This window comes from Lonchura striata, chromosome 4A (genome assembly GCF_050655825.1).
Source record: "Lonchura striata isolate lonStrDom1 chromosome 4A, ASM5065582v1, whole genome shotgun sequence".
NCBI classification, from domain to species: Eukaryota; Metazoa; Chordata; class Aves; order Passeriformes; family Estrildidae; genus Lonchura; species Lonchura striata.
Window position 1 is genome coordinate 13391152 of NC_140742.1, and position 19595 is coordinate 13410746.

Genomic DNA, 19595 nt, shown 5'->3' on the forward strand with positions numbered 1-19595 from the left:
CTGTAAGCTATATGCCCACATATCCATTTGACAAACTCAAGCACTGCCTGACCATCAATGGTTGTGGGTGTTCATACACCCCCAGCTTCTTATAAGAAACAAAATCTAGTTCTGATTTAGTAGACAAGTGCATAGAACTCCCCATTTGCACTCCTCCCAAGTCCTGGAGGACCTGGTGAACTGGTACTCAATACAGAAATAGCATCAGGATTAGAGCATCTGAGATGGTCCGTCAAAGGCCTTTGAGAGGTTTTGGAAAGGTTCTGCTAAGAACAGTGCAAGACCATTGCAGCAATTTCTTTTCATTCAAGAGATGAATGTCTGGCATATTTATTTCATAAAGTGAGAACCAGTATCCCAAACAAATAGCTAGAATGAGTATTATTCAGTCTTTTTCCTGGCAACCAGCTTAAACGACCATGTCTTGCTTTTCTGGGAAACCTGCCAGGTGAGCTTTGAAAGGATTGTAGTGCTGACGGCAGAGTCTGGAGGGCTCGTTCCACGCGCTAACCAGAGGTCTGCTAAAATAATCAGGAGGAGGAGGCAAGGCCTTCATCCTGCACAAGAGGAGAGGGCTGGAGCATAATGGCATTGCCGCAGGGAAACCAAGAAGGCTGTTAAGCTCACTGGGGCATGGACTGTCTTTTACCATGTGTTTGCACAGCTCTAGCACTGAGGCACCCCAGAGTAAAGTCTTTAAAAGTGGTTAAATGACTTATGCTCTTAAAATCTAGTTCCAAAAGCAAGTAGTATAACTTCCATTTACTCCCCTCATTGGGTCTGGGGTGCAATTCCACTCCCACTTGCCTTTTTTTCCCCTCATTCCTGAGAAAAAATTATTGCCTAGTCACTTACCTGGTTCATTTGTGACTCTGTTGCTTACAGTGACTGTGCCTCATGAAATTATCTTTACAACTAGAAGAGGGGTGGCATCAAATGTTTTATCATTTTGTGATGTCACCACATTTACTGAAAATTAAATTTTGAGGAAAAAGGTGAATAGCCAAACATAATTCTTAAATCAGAATTAACCCAAGCTACATAATAAAGAGCTGCCAAGTGAAAAATTTGCTACCGTGACTTACATAGTGAATGGATTTAAATGACCTAATTTAGAAAAATGCATTTTAGAATGTCATTCTGTCAGTATGGAAAACTGGTGCTGTAAGAGTCAGTAATCATCAATCTTTTGATAGTATTAATGTGAATTTTCCTATTATATAGTATAGATTATTAGCTGTTTCATCCCTAAGGAAAACACTGATATTGACAAAGGGAAAATTTCACTTTGAGTGGAAAAGCCATACTTGGCAAGGAGTTTAAAAGCAGAATAGTATTTATGTAAATATAATGAGACTATAGCTGATCTCCTAGATGTTATTCTTCCATCAAATGATGGAAACATTAGAAAGTTATCTGAACGTTGCTAAAATAGCTAAACATTGAATGGAAACCTTACAGCCAGCTACACTGAGGCAACACCTGAAAAGCCTATTGTCCACTCTGTTAAGAATAGATAACTCTTTGTACATGGTGACCAAAACCAAACAGAGTTTGTTACAGATAACACTGCAAATTACCAAGGAGCAGCTGGTGGAAGAATTGACCTAGGTGATGACAGACCCTTATACTGCTTGTTCTCTCTGTTTGAATTTTAAAAACCAGAAATAAAAATTGAGGCCAATGATGCATTTCTGTAGTGCAACTGAAATATGGTATTCATGACTGTACCATATTTATGTTTCTTAAAAGGTAGGAGAACAATATGGAACCACTACACCCAGTTACAAGAGCAAGTCACCCAGTCAATGGTCATACTTGCAAATTAGTTTCAGGCTCATAGTAGACATCAAAAAAAGTCAATCAAGAGCAGAACTGCTAACTACCAGCATAAGGGTATTAAAAATATGGAACAATATCTATCACTCCAATAGCAACCTTAAAATTGCATAATGCATCATTGTTGGGAGAAAAAAACAGTCAACCACAGACCAACGTAGTCAAGAGACTGAATATTTGACTGAGGAAAAAATTAGTATACTGTGCATAGAGAGCTTTCTTTTTGGATTACAGTGACAAATGCTTCCTGATCTTTCTAAGACATGCACACATTTACTGATGGTTCATTCAACAGCCCTTAGAAGAGGCAAAGATTTTCTTAAGTAGGTGCTTGAAACTGCATTGGCATTTTTAGAGGAAAATCAAAACAGTTCCTTTGCCCTGGTTTCAAGCATAAAAGTTTTAAAAATTAGGGTAGGAGCCTTTGGGAAGGCTGTACACAAAAGAGGCACAACACAGTAAGCAGACACAATTAACTAAACAAATTAAAGCATGCTTAGGTCAGGATAGCTGCTGTAGTTCTCTGCATGTTATTTTAAAAATCTTTATTTATTTTAGATATTTTCCTGATAAAAGTACTTTATGCCTTTCACATTTCCTATTAGTAGCAAAGCCACAAACTCCTGAGTACTGGTGCCACTATGCAAGAAGAGTAATTTTAGAGGTCAGTTCAGGTCTTTAATTTCTGAAATCCAGTTTTATCGCATACATTTCCTGACAACTGGGTTCCATTTTCCTCTGTCACAATATAGAATTATTTGAACATATTTTAAAATTAGTTATGCTAACCTGTACTTCAAGAGCAGTCACAGTTCTAAATGGTAGATACCCATTAGAAGGAACAAGTTGGAGCCATTGAATCCTTTATACAACATTTTTGTAAAAATTTAAACATCATTTTGAGAAGCAGAAAGCATACCAGTCCAGCGATATCTGTCATTACTCATTTTTCACATGCTTGACATGATTATTCATTACTCAGAAGTGACATAGTTAAATGCTAACTCTTGCTAAAATATTGATCATAATATGTGGGGGCATATAATTTATCTGAATCAAGTGAAATATGTTTTCCTCAGCAAGATGATGAAAGCTTGTCTCATTACAGCATCATTTTACTGAAGTTTCCACCATTAGTTAGTTTAATGACTCTGTGAACATTTTAATTGAGAAGATCCCTGGGTAAGTTGCTCATTCAAGACACATGGATGGGTTTAGATTTGAGAATGAGAGAAATGTGCAGTCAGCTGTGCTCAGCCTGAGTGCAGGCAGAAAGCAGAGAACCAGGTACAACAAAGTACACAGATCAGGAGGGGCAGGAGCATTTGGAGAGGAAAAGGCAAGGTGCTGCAAGCCAGGAGATGTCAAAGGATGTAACTGGCAAGTAAGAATACTCAGGCTGGCAATAGGACCTACAAATATGTGTTTGCCTAAATTGTTCTCACCCCTGAAAAAAAATGCACTGAGGCCAGTGGAAAACTGCGCTGCCCTTTGAAAGTCAAACCTGATAAGAAAAGGTAAACGTGGCTATGACCAGCCCTGGTTTCACTCTGAATATGTGTTTCATAAAGGAGAACAAATTAACCACACTCTTGCATCATCCCCTGCCTGCACATGATTCACATACGTTCAAAAGAAAAAGAGTAAACCACTACATAATATCAGCTGCATGCAGCTGGGCAGCAGATCTGTTCTAGTGGTGCTCTGCTGTCCTCTGTGGGGATGAGCTGGGGCTTTAGACTTCCATCAAGTCTGGTATTGCTGTCAGGAGTACCACACCAAAGTGCTGACACCAAAATAACTTGTGGCTGTCTCATCCTTGTGACTGATAAATTAAGGAAGGTGTAACTACTGTAGACTACATTCCCTCTGCCTAAATGGAAGTGAGGTCATTCCCACCTGCACAGGCACTTCTCTGAAAATAGAGTAATATAAGAGGAAAATGGATACATGGCCTTATCTAATCAGAAAAATAGCCTGGGGATGGTGAAAGATTTTTATTTCTAACTCCTAGCTACTGAAACAAAAGCTTGAGTGATTTGCCTGAAATCACAACATTCTACGTATTTAAGTTAGAATGTCAGATCAAGCAATAGGGCAAGAAGAAAGAACCTCAAGTTGTGCCAGGAGAGGTTTCAGATTGGGTATTGGGAAAGATTTCTTCTCTGAAAAGGCTGTCAAGTATTGAACAGGCTGCCCAGGGAAGTGGTGGAGTCACTGGAGGTATTTACAAGATGTGTAGATTTGGGCTTCAGGGACATGGTTTAGTGATGGGCTTGGCAGTGTTTGGGTAACATTTGGACTGTATGATCCAAAAGGTCTTTTCCAACCTAAACAAATCTATGAATCGGCTACATGGAAGCATTACACTGTCTCTTGCATTTATGAGCAGAAAGAGCAGAGAAAGCACAGCAATAGAAAAATGTCATTTCTATTAGGAAAAAAATGGAAGAGGAGGAATCTCTGAATATTTCTCAGAATGCTGTTTTATTAAATGTATCCAAACCTGGAAATCTTAAGCCTAGAAAAGAGAAAAAAAATATAATAGGATCCATTCTAAACCATCACACATTCTACATAAAGAAAATGAAGTGTTTGACATAAACACTTCATAAGCAAGATGATTTACATCATTTGCACTTTGTTTCTGATTATTTAATATAAAAATACACAACCCTGTATTCATTTCTAACTTGTTCTATAGAACCTTTGCTGAACCTCTCTGAAATCATGCACATGCAGGACCAGAACAGAGATGGGAAGTAGAATGTGCTTCATTATGGCAGTACAGCTCATATCCTCCTCCACAACGCAATTTATTAGTATCTAATAGAATTGTAATGTTTCTCATTCTACATTTTTACAGCTGCATCAAAATATTAAAGTGTGAATTGCAATTAAACTCACACAGTGCTCTTAGCATAATTTCCCTTGTATTAATACTTAGCAAACCAAGTTATTGGCGTAATATTACTCTTGATACTGGTTGTCATAAAGGGATAAAGCCTCCAAATAGTAATAAAGTATATTTTACTGGAGAGAGAGCAGCAGTACAAAAAAAACATTATGCTACTGGAGTCGTTGATTTCTGTGGAAGAGGGTGGGGAGAGAAAGGCTTTTGACTCCTTAAATTATAGTTTGCAGGTTAGTACATCAACTCACTTTAATCTCTCTAAACAGGTAATTTACTTGCTTTCTGAAAGCACCCATGTGCAAGAAAATGCTAGTGCACTCCAGGGATGATTCTAAGATTGATTGCTTGGCCCTAGTCACCAATAACAGTATGAACTCTGCTAAGCTCCATTTTAAACATACCTGAAATATTTAAAGATTTTAGAGGGGCAAAAATGGAGAGGCAATATTTGTTTCTGTAACCTCAGTTTATGTATATGGTCAACTTAACTAAAGATTCTTGAATCAGAAGAGCTGAACTACTACTTGCAAATGACAATAGGTACATTGACTTGGGATACAACAATTGCAGGTGTGATATCCCTGCTTATGTAATCCCTTAGGAAATTCAAAAGTTATTTTGTATTTCCCAGCTGCTCCTTAGATTTGCAGTTGGCTATAGCGTTTTGTGGTTTTTAGTTTGGAACTGAACTCTGCAAAAATGTGCTCATGGGAGAAATGGAGAGCTTTATTATTTTCTTATGGAGGGAAAAATGTGGCCAAATTAAATGCCATTAAGTAGACATGACTTGAAGATTGTCTGGGCTGGATAGTTCTCTAAAAGCATCTGGAAGTAGAACTCAAATGTCAAGAATTACCTTTTTCCTGCATCGTTTAGAAACACATCAGGTAAAACAAACTTTTTCATATTCTAAATGCTGACCCATATTTTCATATTCTAAGTGCTGAAGTGTAACCAGAAGTGGAGCTGTAGGATGGGCCAGCATTTTTGATCAGGCTGTGCCTGATTACCAAGGGCTGGAAGCAATGAGGACTTGGCTATGCAGGCTGCAACCAAAAACCCAGTGAGGTTGTGTAGTCTCCTCTGTAAATCATGCCATGAAAACAAAAGGCCATTTTATTAAGTTAACAATAAAATCCCAGTCTCAGGGTGATGCTGAAGGAGATTTTGAAAGATTATCTTGGGTTATTTTAGATAGGTCTGTGGTTTTGCAGACATCCAGTATGTGTTATTGATAAAGGTCTCAGTTGTTTCTTTCTAGCTTGCAAAGCTGTTTCTGTCAGTGGATATTTCCCTCCCTTACAGAAAGAAGTCCCTTTGCACCATGATTAAATACCACTGGGTAGGAGAGGTGAATCTGAACAGACCCCCAGATTCAGGTCCATGCAGTTTCACACATCATGGAACAAAATATAAATAAAACAAACCTTCCAAAACTGCTGCAAGCTCCAGTCCTACCTTCCATTGATGTTAGATTGTTTTTAACAGATTTGGCTTCTGTCTGTGACAGTTACTGATGATAGATCCTCTAATCTGAGTAGGCTGAACATGAGGAGTCTGTATCACAGCCCACAGAATCAACACCTTGGTGTCTGTCATTTGCTGTGTCATTCATGAACTGCCAAGATAACTGCATCACTGCGATGTGTCACACATCTCATATTTTGCCTCCCATTTTCTTCTCCCTCCCTTATATTTTATATCCCAGAAATTTAATCTATCCTGGTCGCCTAAGCCACCAGCTACCAGAAGAGACCAAAGTACTTGAATATGATGAAAAGGCCATTAATTGCCACCAGCCTGACCTCCCAGCAGAGGCTGCCTCCCTCCTCACTCAGCATGGAGAGGTTAATCTCCAAACTCTGTGCTGCTGTACCCAACACAATAATCACTTCTGAGCTGCTGCAGTGGTGACATCATTTTGCTCATGAGGCTATGAGTACATGGAGAGCTAAAGACTACAAAAGTAGTATGGTGACAGTCTAAAAAAAAAAAAAAAATTTTCAAGGGTCTAACCCAAAGCTTATTTAAATTCAGTAGAAATTTCAGATGTGGACCCTAATATCTTCAGCACATCTTGGAAGGACCTTGAGCACCTAGGGCTTGGGTAAATTTACCCATCTAAGTTTGGCTGAAAATAAAATTCTCCATTCCTTCTCTTCTATTCCTCATGGCATGTTTCCTAACAGTATAATTTACAGAAAAATGATGAAAATATCATTAAGAAATGTCAGTACTCTCAGCCAAGCTCCTTTCAGACATATAAGCAGTGTGTGGCAGGCATAATAAAGTCATGATTAGGAGTGTCCTTTAAATCACAGGAATGGGAGGCAGAGTAAGTAGATGTACCCTGCTCCATCTCTGAACTGGCCCTTTGCATGACTGTGAACAAATGCATAACTAATAAATGCCTGGGCATAACTCAATTCTTTCCTGCCTATAAAGATATTCATACTTGTGACTACCCAACAATAGCAGTAACATCATCATTTTCTCCCTGTACATGAGGAACCATGGGCAAACCTGTCCAGAAGCTGCTTCCCAGCTCAGCCCAGTGCTGGGGCCAAGAAGAGGCAAAGCAGCAGCTGAACCACAGAGCACGAGAACAGAGGCTGAGGGACCCTGGGCATTAGCAATGGCCACAGTCACCTCAGAGTTAGATGAGGAAAGGGAAAAGGACCTAGAAGAGAGAGATCTAGCACTAAAGAATGTGTTCTGCATGAGCCCCACCAATTCTCAGTGTTCTCCCAGCCCTGTTTCTCCTAACAAGCCCACACACACAAACCAAGGCAGACGTGCATGTGAGAAGTGATCCATTTGTCCCACAGTAATATTACTCTAATTAGCCACTTATTTATGGTACTTAGATCTACATCTGAAAAAAAATACATTCTTCATTACCTGCTCTTTTCCTAAAAAGAAATCACAGCATGGCCTCTGTGGAAAGCACACTCAATAAATGAATTTGAGTAACACCAGGAGCTTTGTGAAACTGTTTAACTGCAAGTCTGAGAGAAACTGAGAAGAGCTGTATGCTAAGATAATCAAGCACATCTCTGTGTGCAGCACTAGGTTTGTGTGGACTGCTTCACATTTTGAAGGAAAAACCCATGAGACAACAGAAAGGGGTGAGCCCTCAGAGCATTATTCCAGGGGGTTATTCCTGGCTTACTTCCATAAAGGATACTCCCAGGGTGGATATTTCTATTCTAGGACACAAATACCTCATTTTGAATTCCTTTAGTTTTTTCAGAAACAATAGCTCACCTGTTATATTTGGCAGATTGTGCCAAATCCTCTTCCTTGGGTAGACACCCTCTTTATTATAACAAGTCTGTTCTTAGATCCAGGTAAAATATTATGTGATCAATCTAGACATGAATTAAAGGAAAATACATGCATGAAATTTTTAATATATATAACACCTGTCAGGGATGCTGTGGAGTTCTAGATCTTGACTGCAGCTCCAGCCTAGGAGCAAAGGATGGAGAGATGCAGAAGCTTCAGTTCATTTGTGGCAACATTGCCATGAGTATGCCTGTGTCACTGTCAGTCACAAAACAGGTATCCCAGGAGATTTTTGGACAAGGAAGGTCCTGATCCTCAGAAACTGTAAAGGAGTGGGGTCAATGCTATCAAAGGGTTCTCTGTGAGCCTGTTCTCAAAACAAGCTCTTAAAATCCACCTATGTCTAGGTTGCCATATTTGAAGCAGATACCAGATTGTTTACCTCCTAAGTTTGGACATAGCAAACAAACAAAAACAAACCCCAAACCAACCCAAACCCACAAAGTAATACGCATGGGAGATGTGAGCTTTTCTTAAAGCTGAAATGATTCTTTCATAAAACAAAATATTTCTATTTGCCTACTATTGCTGTAAATGTAATCAGTGCCAAAAAGTACATTGGCTTTCCTATCCTCATTTGTCTGGCTTAATCATAAAGTGGTAAAGAAGCCAAAGCCTAGATGCCAGCTAAAACTGTGACAAAGCCACAGGTGAAGACTAGATTGTACTGTCCTTCTGCTGCAAAGAGTGAATAAAGGCACTGAAAAAGGATTTGACTTATAGACAAGGTGACAATATTTCTGAAATAAAAATAGGAATATTTTCGTGGTGGCTTTTTTAGGGTTGTAAAGAAGACAAAATGCCCATTTACCAAGACTGCATGCTGGTGGTGTTGCTGCCAGCCCATGAGGGAACAGCGACACTTGCATATCACTCCCAGTGCAGGTTTATTTCCAGACACTCCGTGTCCTGGAGACATTTATCAAACACCACCAAACTAACATTAACATCCACTTTGAGCAAAAGAACAGATTTAAATGTCTCTGCTGATCTGAATTTTTCTCTCTTCTGCTCAGCAGACACATGACTTGTTCTGCTGGGCTATTTATTCCTGGCAAACATGGAACAAATTCTTCTTAGTCTTGGAAAACAAGCAATGTGTAGTTATTAAGACAGAAAGTGAAGCAAAAGAAGAAAACCAGGTAGGTCACTGAGATGACAGGGAAAAAAAAAAGAAATTGCTTGGATATCATGAGAGAAATAAAAAAAAATCAAGATTGTCCCAAGTTTTGGTATAGATGAGACAATCAGGAAGACCTTGAAAAGAAGGTAAGGATTACATTACAGTGCTAATACTGTGACTTCTCCCAGCTGCCAAAAGGGATGGCAAATCCAATAGCTCATGAGCAAAAATAAAGAGCAATTCTAGCTGGGCAAACGAAAATTGATAGCTTTAAATGTATAATCTTTAAATGTATAATCTCTTATGCTGGTGCCTCCCAGCAAAGAACAGAAGATGGACTGCTGGGCTTCCAATGTAAACTTATGGCATCCTGCTTAATTCCACTTTTATTTAATGCTTCTGTCCTTTATGTGGCATTAACTTTAATGTAATATTGAAGGCTTTGGGTTTTTATTTAATAGCATCATAAGTGTAAATGTAATAGTTATATAACAATAACAATAAATCAAGAATGTACTAGAGTCACTGCAATAACTAATAATAACATTAAGACACAGTTTATGATGTATCTAAAGTTCAGTACCTTAGAGAGTTAATTAAGTCCTAAGTTAATTGGCAATGATCTTATTTCTAGACAGTAAATGTAGCCAATTAGTTTGTTTATGCTTAAACAAGTAACTGAGGTCATAACAAGACTTTTTGGGGTGTTATTGATTGATTTGTAATTTGTTAATTAATTTTGATTGACTTTACAAGTATCCTGCTTAATTCTTTGCTTTAGGGAGATGAAGCTACTGACATGACTGGTGGCAATGTAAAGTCACAGTCACCATTCTCACTGTATGAAAGGTGGTTTTCCCAACTCCACTTGTAAGATGCCACACTTACAAAGAAAAAGCTTTTGTGACAAAGTGCAAATCAACTTACTGTATTTATAAACTTCATGCCTACCTTTACCCATCACAGAGCACATAGTAACATCAGAATTGCCAAGTTGTATTCAACCATTCTGACTAGCACTGCTTTGTTATTTTGTAAGTTTCTATCGTTATTTGCAGAACATTACCATCTCATTGCTTTAGGAAATTATTGCATTGAAAAAATAATTAATGGATAAATATATGAAAACCAAGCCCAGGTAATGCTTCCCAGATGAGAATTGTAGGGAAGAAAACCAATCATTTGCAAGGTGACCTTTTTTCATCACAGCAACAACTTGACATTCTTTAATTGCAAGTGGCTTCTCCCCACATAGCCTTATCCAGAACCAACCCATCAGTTATTACACAGATTTAAAAAAATTAAACATAGTGTTAAAATTCAGCTCATGGGAAAGAAGGACCTTTACCTCAAGGCATCTCCAGTGAAGAAATTCTTTAGCTGCGTAGTCACATAACATGGGATAAAATTAACAACTCATTTACCTTGCCTTCTGCCATTGGAGACCAGAATGGAGGCACAGAGCAGGAAAATGCCAGCAGTGGGTGACAGTGCAGGAGTGTGCTTCTGCCCAGGACAGGCAGAGTGGATGTGACAGGGCACGAGTGTGCATCTGCCCAGGACAGGCAGAGTGGATGTGACAGTGCAGGAGTGTGCATCTGCCCGGGACAGGCAGAGTGGGGCGAGTTGGGCAGCAGAGCTTCTGCTGCTGCAAATTCCTGCTCCCAGGGGAGAGCCCTCAGCAGCAGGGCTCATGCACCTCCTGCAGTGCCCCAAGGGACCAGCTGCACAAACAGACTTTCTGTCCCATGCTGGTGCTCTGGTAACAGAGATGGCCTCTCTTTACGAGTCAGATTAACCCTGAGGTAATTAAAGGCCACAAATTATATGCAGGAAATTCATATCTAACACTACAGAATCAAAGGCAACAAATCAGTTCCAGGAGGGCAAAGAGTCTGAACTGAGAAAAAGTAACAAGACTTTTTTAAGATCAGAAGCATCAACTGATGATGAGATGCTAGCATTTTTTAAAAGGCCAAAGGAGTGCAGATATGACCACATTTAAACCACTGCAGCCTAGGCAACAAACAACAAATGGTATGAAACTGAAACTACTTTTCTGCTGTAGATACAGAGCAGTTCCACAGTGATAAAAATACTTTCCTTCCTTATCCTCGTTCACTCTTGAAGTTCAGTCCCTTTCTTTCATCATAAAAAATTCCCATAGTTCAGGAAATAATTGACAAACCAGGATGGTTTTTTTCCCCTTTGTTAATGGGCCTGTTCTCACTTAACAAAATATTGTGGCAATTTAGAAATTATTCTTTACATTGACACAGCACTCGTCTACTTAATTATGTTTTATTTCATTGCTGGAGTTTTCTACTTCCTTCAAGTCCCACTTCAGTACCCCTTGAGTACCACTATTTCACTCTGATTCTGGGCCATACAATTCATAGCAAAGCATTAATTTTCAGTTTTATCATATATTCAGTGTTGAACACAGCCAATCACTCCACCCTGACTCCCTGTGTGGCTGGATCAGTACTTCTCTAGCATGACCAGCTCCTCCAGCAGTGAAAGGTACAAGTTATCCTTTGGATAAACACTTCCCTTGCAAGAATGACATGGGCTGATTTATCACACTTGTCTCCTCCTGCAGAGCTAACACCAACTTCCTAGATCAAACTGCTTCCAAAACTTGCACTATTTTGGAGGCAGCCACACCAACACTGAGGGAGGACATTTATTCACATGTGCTGAGACTTAGTCCAGAGCTTCATTTGTGTTAAGGTAGATTTATTGCCTAAGAATCATAGGACCAGTTCTAGTTGGAACCTGCCTTTATTGCCCCTCTCTTGTCCAGAATGCAAGTCCACAACTATTTAGGAAACTAAATCAAGGTATGATGTCTCCAGTATTACTGTGGGAGGGTTCAGGGAAAAATGAGGTTTTATAAGGAAAAGCTATGGGGTTTTTGTCCTGCCTATCATAATTTTCCCTACTCTTATAGTGCATCTGTGACAGTTGCATCCTTGAAACTTCAGACTGCCATGAGCACTTATACTTTCTTTCCACATTTGCAGCCTAATTTTTGAAGTATTAGGGTAAATTTTTATTTCACTGGAGAGGGAGAGTGCTTCCTTGCTTATCTTTCAGCTTTTGTGGTACAAACACCTACCTAGCAATCTTCTCCCTCCGCCTGACACTGGGGAAATCACCATATCCAGAAATAAGGTCAACCCTCTCATCACCAGGAATTTTGCTTTTCTTACAATCCAAAACAAATGTAACAAGAGCCAATGTTCTGGGGTGGCCCTATCTGTAACTTTATTTTATACTGTGAGACAATCGAACATCATCTTTCTAGGCTGGAAGATATAAGCATATAAAACTGTCATGGTTTAAAAACCAAAATTACTCAGTCAAGTATAGTTATAAAAATAAAATACACTTTAAAAAGAAATAACAGTAATGTCCTCGTGCTGCATAAGACCTAGAACACAGATAACAAGTTGTTATCAAGATTTTATTGTCATATATATTGATACAAAAGTTCAATATGCAACACATTTAACTCTCTTCAAGCAGACTGACATAGGTCCTTAAGTAGAATGGCTAGAGAGAAATCCTTCACAAGTTTAGTCACAGGGGTAAAGCCTGACCTCAGGTGTACTTGCACTGTGCAATGTACATCAAAACAGAGGAACCCAGACTGGCACAGGAACTCGGATCCAGGGGGATGAGCCACGTGTGTGAGGTGTCTCATCAGTGCTCATTAAGGTTTATTGGGTGTGACAAAGCACTCTGGCAGCACAGCCCCATGGGGCTGGTATTTCACTGCTGGAACTGGGGGCAGGTTTGGCCCAGTGACTCCACATGCTTTTGGGTCACAGTTAATTTAATTGCTCTTGCTCCCCATACACCATTTTACATTACAGGAATATTCATATTTCTGTATTCTTGAAGAACAGGGGCCAGTACAAGGTGCTACTTCTAGGGAACAAACCAAAGCACTGTGACAAAAAAACATGATGGGAAATTCTTCTGGGCACCTTTGCTCTCCATCCCAGGCCAGGACTTACACTGTTGTCTTTGGGACAGCCCATCCAAGACAATGCAATAGAAATTTTGCTTTTATGATCCTGCCCTGAATTTTATGTTCTACTTCAAAAGGTATCTATGTTATGAAATTGTTATGCCACCATTTTTTCTCTTTTCCTGGTCTATGCTCTTTGGAGACAAGACTGCCTGTAGCATTCCTGCAAACCTCTCTTTTTGCCTAGTCAACATATAACTAATTAAAAGTATATTAATAGCCACAATCCTCAAATATTCATTTACATAAAAATAGGGCCAAGTGGTACCTAATCTTACATGCCACCTTTTTTGAACAGATATCAAGTGCTTGGAAAGCACTGTAAAGATTTGGTTGTTTCCTAAACAGTAGTGCCTGCACTGATGCCATTTCTAGTACATGTGAGTTTGTGCTCATTCATCTTAATTACAAGTGAGACTTCAAATAAAACAAATTAAATTCTGATGAGGTATGCAACTCTAAACAAAACTAATACCCTGCTCACAAATGCCATGCAATTTATGAGTAGTGTCCTCTGGGTAACAACCAAGACACAAAATGGAGAGCTACACACACATGAAAAGTTAAAGCAGATTGGCCTAAATTTAATTCTGGGAGTTTTGTTGTGGTTTTTTTGGTTGGTTTGTCTTTTGTTGTTGTCTTTTTTGTTTCTTTTTAATTCTGTGTGATTTTAATAATTGGGACTTGTCATTGGTCTTTATATAAATGTGGGGAGAAAGGGAGAAAAGGTAGAATTATCAGGATCATCTTACTTTATGAACAGAAAAAATATATAAATAAACTTCATCAAATACAATCTGTTCCCAGAAATCATAACTTTATGAACTGTTGCAGCAATATCATTTTATCAGCCATTTACTTGTGTTGCTGGTGACGGGTATATGAGCAGCACATGATCATTCTGCCAGAAATAAGTGTTACCCCTTCCTCCAGCCCTGTCTTAGCCAATTCTCTCCCTCCCCTCTCTTGGCTATGGTTGGATATTTTAATTTCAAAAGTTTCTGGTTCATTGAAGATTTTTGGTTGGGTTTTTCTTTTGAGGGAGCAAGGGAAAGGGGGAGGAAAGTTCAGTTTATAAGCTAATGATCTTGTTATCCAACCCATTTCCCCTGTCCTGTTTTCAGTTGTAACAGTCATATACAGCTGCCCTCTGCAAATTAATATTACCATTGCCATGCTTCAATGCTTTGTATTTCCAGCCCCTTTAAACCTCTTACTTTTGAACAGTGTTGTGCAATAACATATTGAATAAATGAGTAACCACTTCATACTGTTCTTGTATTTATGAATAGCCAGAGAAATTTCTTTTTTTGACAGTGAATGAGAAATTAGATGTACTTTAAAGGCTTCTAAAGTGTATTTTCAGTTGCTACCAGATGAAATCAAAGAGACAAAATTACTTTTTCCTACTTAAATATTTCATTGATTTTCCTTAGAGCACCGTGCTCCCTCCTCTGTCTCCAAGGCATGTGTGATGATTCCCTGCCTATACCATAAGGCAGCCTTTATAGATCTAGACCTGATCAGAGTATTTATAAAGAATGGCCCACAATAATGTTAAATGCATTTTAATGCACATATTCTACCTGTAAAGGGTTCTGCCTAGGAACTTCATAACAGAAGAACTGAATTTTATTCTCTGCCTGACAGGTGTGTCTACAAGAGCTGTGTCTGCAGTGTTAAATTACTCCCATATTCTGGCTGCCCGTGGCTTCACACACCCCATGCACATTAATTGTTGCAACCAGAAACAAAATTGAGAAAGGCATGTGGGACTGTGCATGAAAGGGGAGCACACTTATTGAAATTCATGTATTGCTCTGCTTGATTCCCCAAGCCACACGTGGGAACACTCAGCCACAGGCAGCTGCATCACTGTCTCAGGGAGAAGGAGGAACTGGGGCAGAACAGTTCCACTGTGTGGTTTCACTGTTGGTCACAGCTTTTCAGAGAGCCAAGGCATAAACCAAGAACCTGGCCTGTTGGGTTTCAGTGCCTGCAAATACCGAATAAAATTCACCTAGAGCTTCTGTGCCAATTTTGTACCAACTGATGTGCAGTTAATCAGACCCCAGCTATTTTCTAAAAGTAAAATGCAAAGCCTTACAACTTCTCATCACATAAAAGCAAAAAAAGCTTACACATTCCTCCAAATTGAGATCAAACTGTGTCCCCCAGATGTGCCAACAACCTGCCCAGCATTTTAGTGACAAACTTTAGTCTCACCAATACAGAAAAAACAAAACACAGCATTTTTAAATTTAAAAAAAAAAAAGTTCCTACTGCAAAGAAAGACCACACACAATTACAGCAGCAGCCGTGTAAGTCTGCATGTGTGCTTTGGCTCTCACCAAGCCTTGCACAGCCCTTTGCTGGTGCTGCTGCCTTAGAAGCACTGGGTCTTTCAGCAGGAGACTGCACAGGGGCCATCCCTACATCAGAGTGGGCTTGAAAAGAAAGATTCTTTGATTTCAACAGCCCATTTCTTAATTCTTAGCAACTGGTGTAAATCAGGAGCTCCATTCCAGTTGCTCCAGTGTAAAACCACTTTAGAGGGCAGTTCCAAGTCTAGTCTTTCAACTTGCAGGAGCATCTGGACTCTGTCCAGGCTGGACTGGTTGACTTTCTGCAGTTTGGAATTGAAACAAGGAGAGAGCTGCATTTCACACAGTTCCACTGCTCATCTCTCTGAGCCTGACAGAATACAGCCCTCAGGGAGGTTACAAATACACTTTTTTTCTGGTTAGATTGAGTCTTGCAAGTGCAGATAACTTTTTAATATTTTAAAATAAATTTTAAATTACCATTGTAATTAAGCAAGGAGATTTTTTCCCCATAATCACATAAAATGGCCCAAGCAATTTAGTGCTCTAATTTTTATATTCATAGGACAAATATTAGATTGTCCAGTTACATTATTGAACAATAGATAACAACCATAGATCACTCCGTATGTTCTATTTAAGAAGACATAATAACAAACACTAAAAAAAATACTATTCTAAAGTTAAAGGGGTTTTCATATAATTTTTCTTCTGGCTTCAAATTGTAATTCTAATGGGAGAATAAGCCATTTTTTTTCTCAACATTTTCAAACTACTTCTTTCAGGACACTGCAACCCTGAGACAACCACATATCTTCAAAGTAGTTACTTAATATTTTTACATTTATGCCAGACCCCTATGAACCCATTAGTCCAAAATTAGAAGCACGGTGTAAGATTATGCATGAGTGTCAGCCCTAATTGAAAAAAATGAAGCTAATTAAATATATATTTGTTCACCACAAGTCAGGAAAAAACATAATTCTGCCACTCCTATTTCAGATCCCATTTCATAAGCAGTCCTTACAAACATCTACTCTGTGATAAATCATATTTTTTGAGGCTCCAAAACCCCACATTTTCCATAAATGTTTCCTTGAGCATTCTGCATCAGTTCTGTGTTCATACTTAACTGGTTCCTATCATATCACATTCTTCAGGAAAGCAGCTGCTTTTCTGTCTTTGGTGTTTTAGAAAAATTAAAATGAGACTTAACACTTTTAATTAGATGTTTAATTCATGCTTTTGTGAGCTATTTCCTTCCAATCTGAATTTTGTCACACAACTATAACAGTATTTCCACTGCCAATTTTTTTTTTTTTTTTTTAATGCTCAGTGTCTCAAAGAATGTGTATTGCACAATTTGGTAAAGAATTTGAAAGTGAAAGTCTAATTTGTGAGTAAAGTAGGAACGCCTAGTAACTGGCACAAGCTGTGGCTGTAAAAATATGCAATGTTCAGAACAAAGACCCCCTCCAAAACCAAGGGAACAGTTTAAACACATTTCATAGGGCATACAGTAAATACCAAGTTCAAGGGACTAGCTGATAGAGCAAATTGAGCAGAACATGGCTCCTACTGATGAGATACAATTATTTTACTACTTTTGTGGCTGTACTTTTAAAGAAGCAAATGCATAAATATTCCTCAAAAACCAGATGAAATGTGAGTCAGCCGTTTGACAAAGGTGGCAAAGAGGAGCCCAGTTTTCAGAAGGAGCTTCCTCTTCCCACCCTTCCTGGCAGCCAGCACATTCACAGCATTGCTTTCCAAATCCTTCAGGAGCAGCTGAGTGTCATTCAGCCAGATTATGTTCCCATTAAGAAAGCAGCACATACCATGCCTTTTTCTCAGCTGTCAGTTATTGTTTCTCATCACAGGATGAGGGTGAGCAGGATTTGGCCTGTCCTCAGGACAGTATAATGGATTATCATTACTGGTAATGACAATGTTCTGTAGGCAAGAGTCCTTGTTTTGCTGCACCTACTGCCCAAAATGAGCAGCCCTGTTAATCCACTTGCTAACCTGGCAAACCTGCTCACCCTCCTCTGAGCTTGTTGTACCTGTACAGCACCAACTGGGCACCCTTGGGTGAGTCTCTTCAAACTGCAGCCTTCAGCTGGGCTCAACAGCAAACCCCATGGCTTGTCAAGACACAAGCCCTGAACTGAAGGCAGCTTCCAATCCTCAATGGAGACAGAATTTTGAGGACTATCCTGGGACACTTAAGGTTGTTTGAAACTGCTAGCTGTGCTTGGACACCACCACTCTCCTTCAGAAAATGTATTTCTACATCTATGGTCATATAAGCAGATTAAATTACCTTTAGATAAATTGGATAAGAGTTTTCACATGCTTTTAAAAAGTGACCTTAACATTTAAAATCCAGGCAGGCTCAGTTCTGCCCACAAAATATGCAGTGTCCTAATGCATTTTGAGAGTCTGAAAAGCCCACCAAAACAACTGTGATCCAAAAGTTGTGCTCAAAGCCTGGCTCTACCAGAACTGTATTGCCAAGCACAAGTTGGTGGCCATGCTTCTTCACCATTCCTCCTTTTGTACAGGCCCTGTCACCTGTACTTCAGCTGGCAGATTCTGAGCCTGCATTTTGATGTAAAATTGTGAACTACTATTGCTTGTGCTGCAGAATTGCCAAAACAGGCAACAACTGCAGGAAACCCCCCACCCCATCTTAGACCAAAGCATATGGCAGGACAGGGACATTGCTGCTGAGTATTACCTGGCCTTGGATGCTGGTAAATATTGCCAAAATAACTACCAAGTGCTATTTATCAGTGTGGATGCCCACAAAAGGTGCCATGATATTATCAGCATCACTAACTGAAGGTAGGAGAAATGTGACAGTGCAGCCTGGACAGCCTGAGAACACACAGGTTCATGCCTTGTCTGATCCTTTCCTCTCCTTGAGGCAAGGTAAGCGGGTCACTACCTGAGTGGCCATATTTGCATCACTTCAGGTAACACCTTAGGTCACAACTTGAAAACACCCACAAAAATCTGTATCACAATCAAGCTCTTAAATAACCAGAATCTTCATTTCGCTCTGGGTAACTGTGCAAAGACCTGCTGCATCAATAATTTATTTACCTACATCTCTACTTCAGTCAAATTCTTGGCAAAAGCAAGGTCAAAACCTCAGCAGGCAGTGGGGGACACGCTGCAGAGCTTCAGAGTGCCCAGTGGAGATGCACACATCCAGGGGCTGGCAATCAACCCCTCGCTGCAGCTGGGGACTCTGGGCTTGTGAGGGCATATTGAGCACACTCACAAACATCTTGAAATTTGGCCTTCTCATCTGGGTGGCTGAGTTCAGAAAACCACTCCAGACACCTCTCAAAGTGTTTTCTCAACTGGGAGCCTAGTTAAGTCACTTCAGGGGGAATTTAAATCAAAGATGGTTTTCTGCATTCAGCTGAAATGGATTGTTTAGTGATTACAGAAATACAACCCTTCAAGAGGGCTCGGGGTTCTGTGGAGAGGTAGAAAGGCTGGGAGCGGTCTGCATGAAAGAGAGCAAATAGTTTTGTGGGGGGAAAGGCATTTTTCTCTTTTAGCACAGTTACTAATGAAATAGCATGAGCAGCTTACAAGGAAAACATGCAAACATTAGACTGCTGTGAATTATGCAGTTTGGTAAGAGATAAAATAATAATCAGCTCACCATCAAGACCAAATCCCCAAGCTGCTTGTAGGATCATGATCGGAGCGGTGTTGAGTCATCCCCTGGCACAGCCCTGGGATCGGCGGTACCGGGGCAGCCACCTGGGAGCCACATCCCGAGGGACCACAGCTCCTCCCGGCCTCCAGCCACCTCTTCTGCCTTTATCTCCTCTGGAAGCTGCTCCTCTCCCTCCCTCTCACACCTGTGAGGCTTTCAGCCACTGATGGGATGGTTCAGGGCCAGCTGGGTTTCATTTGTGGCTACAGGGAGGTGTCATTAGCTCCAGGTGCCTTCCCTGGCTCAGTGTATTTAAGGAGCTGTTGCAG

The 19595-nt window shown here is 39.9% G+C and overlaps 1 protein-coding gene across 1 annotated transcript in view; it reads right to left on the bottom strand.

The window, feature by feature from the left end:
- The window catches only part of AFF2 (ALF transcription elongation factor 2), a 350216-nt gene extending 330836 nt beyond the window's left edge, over positions 1-19380 (bottom strand). Inside the window, exon 1 of the mRNA XM_085570467.1 lies at positions 19270-19380. The gene's annotated coding sequence lies outside the window, so the exon portion shown is untranslated. The remainder of the gene's footprint in view (positions 1-19269) is intronic.
- Between the last annotated feature and the right edge of the window lie 215 nt (positions 19381-19595).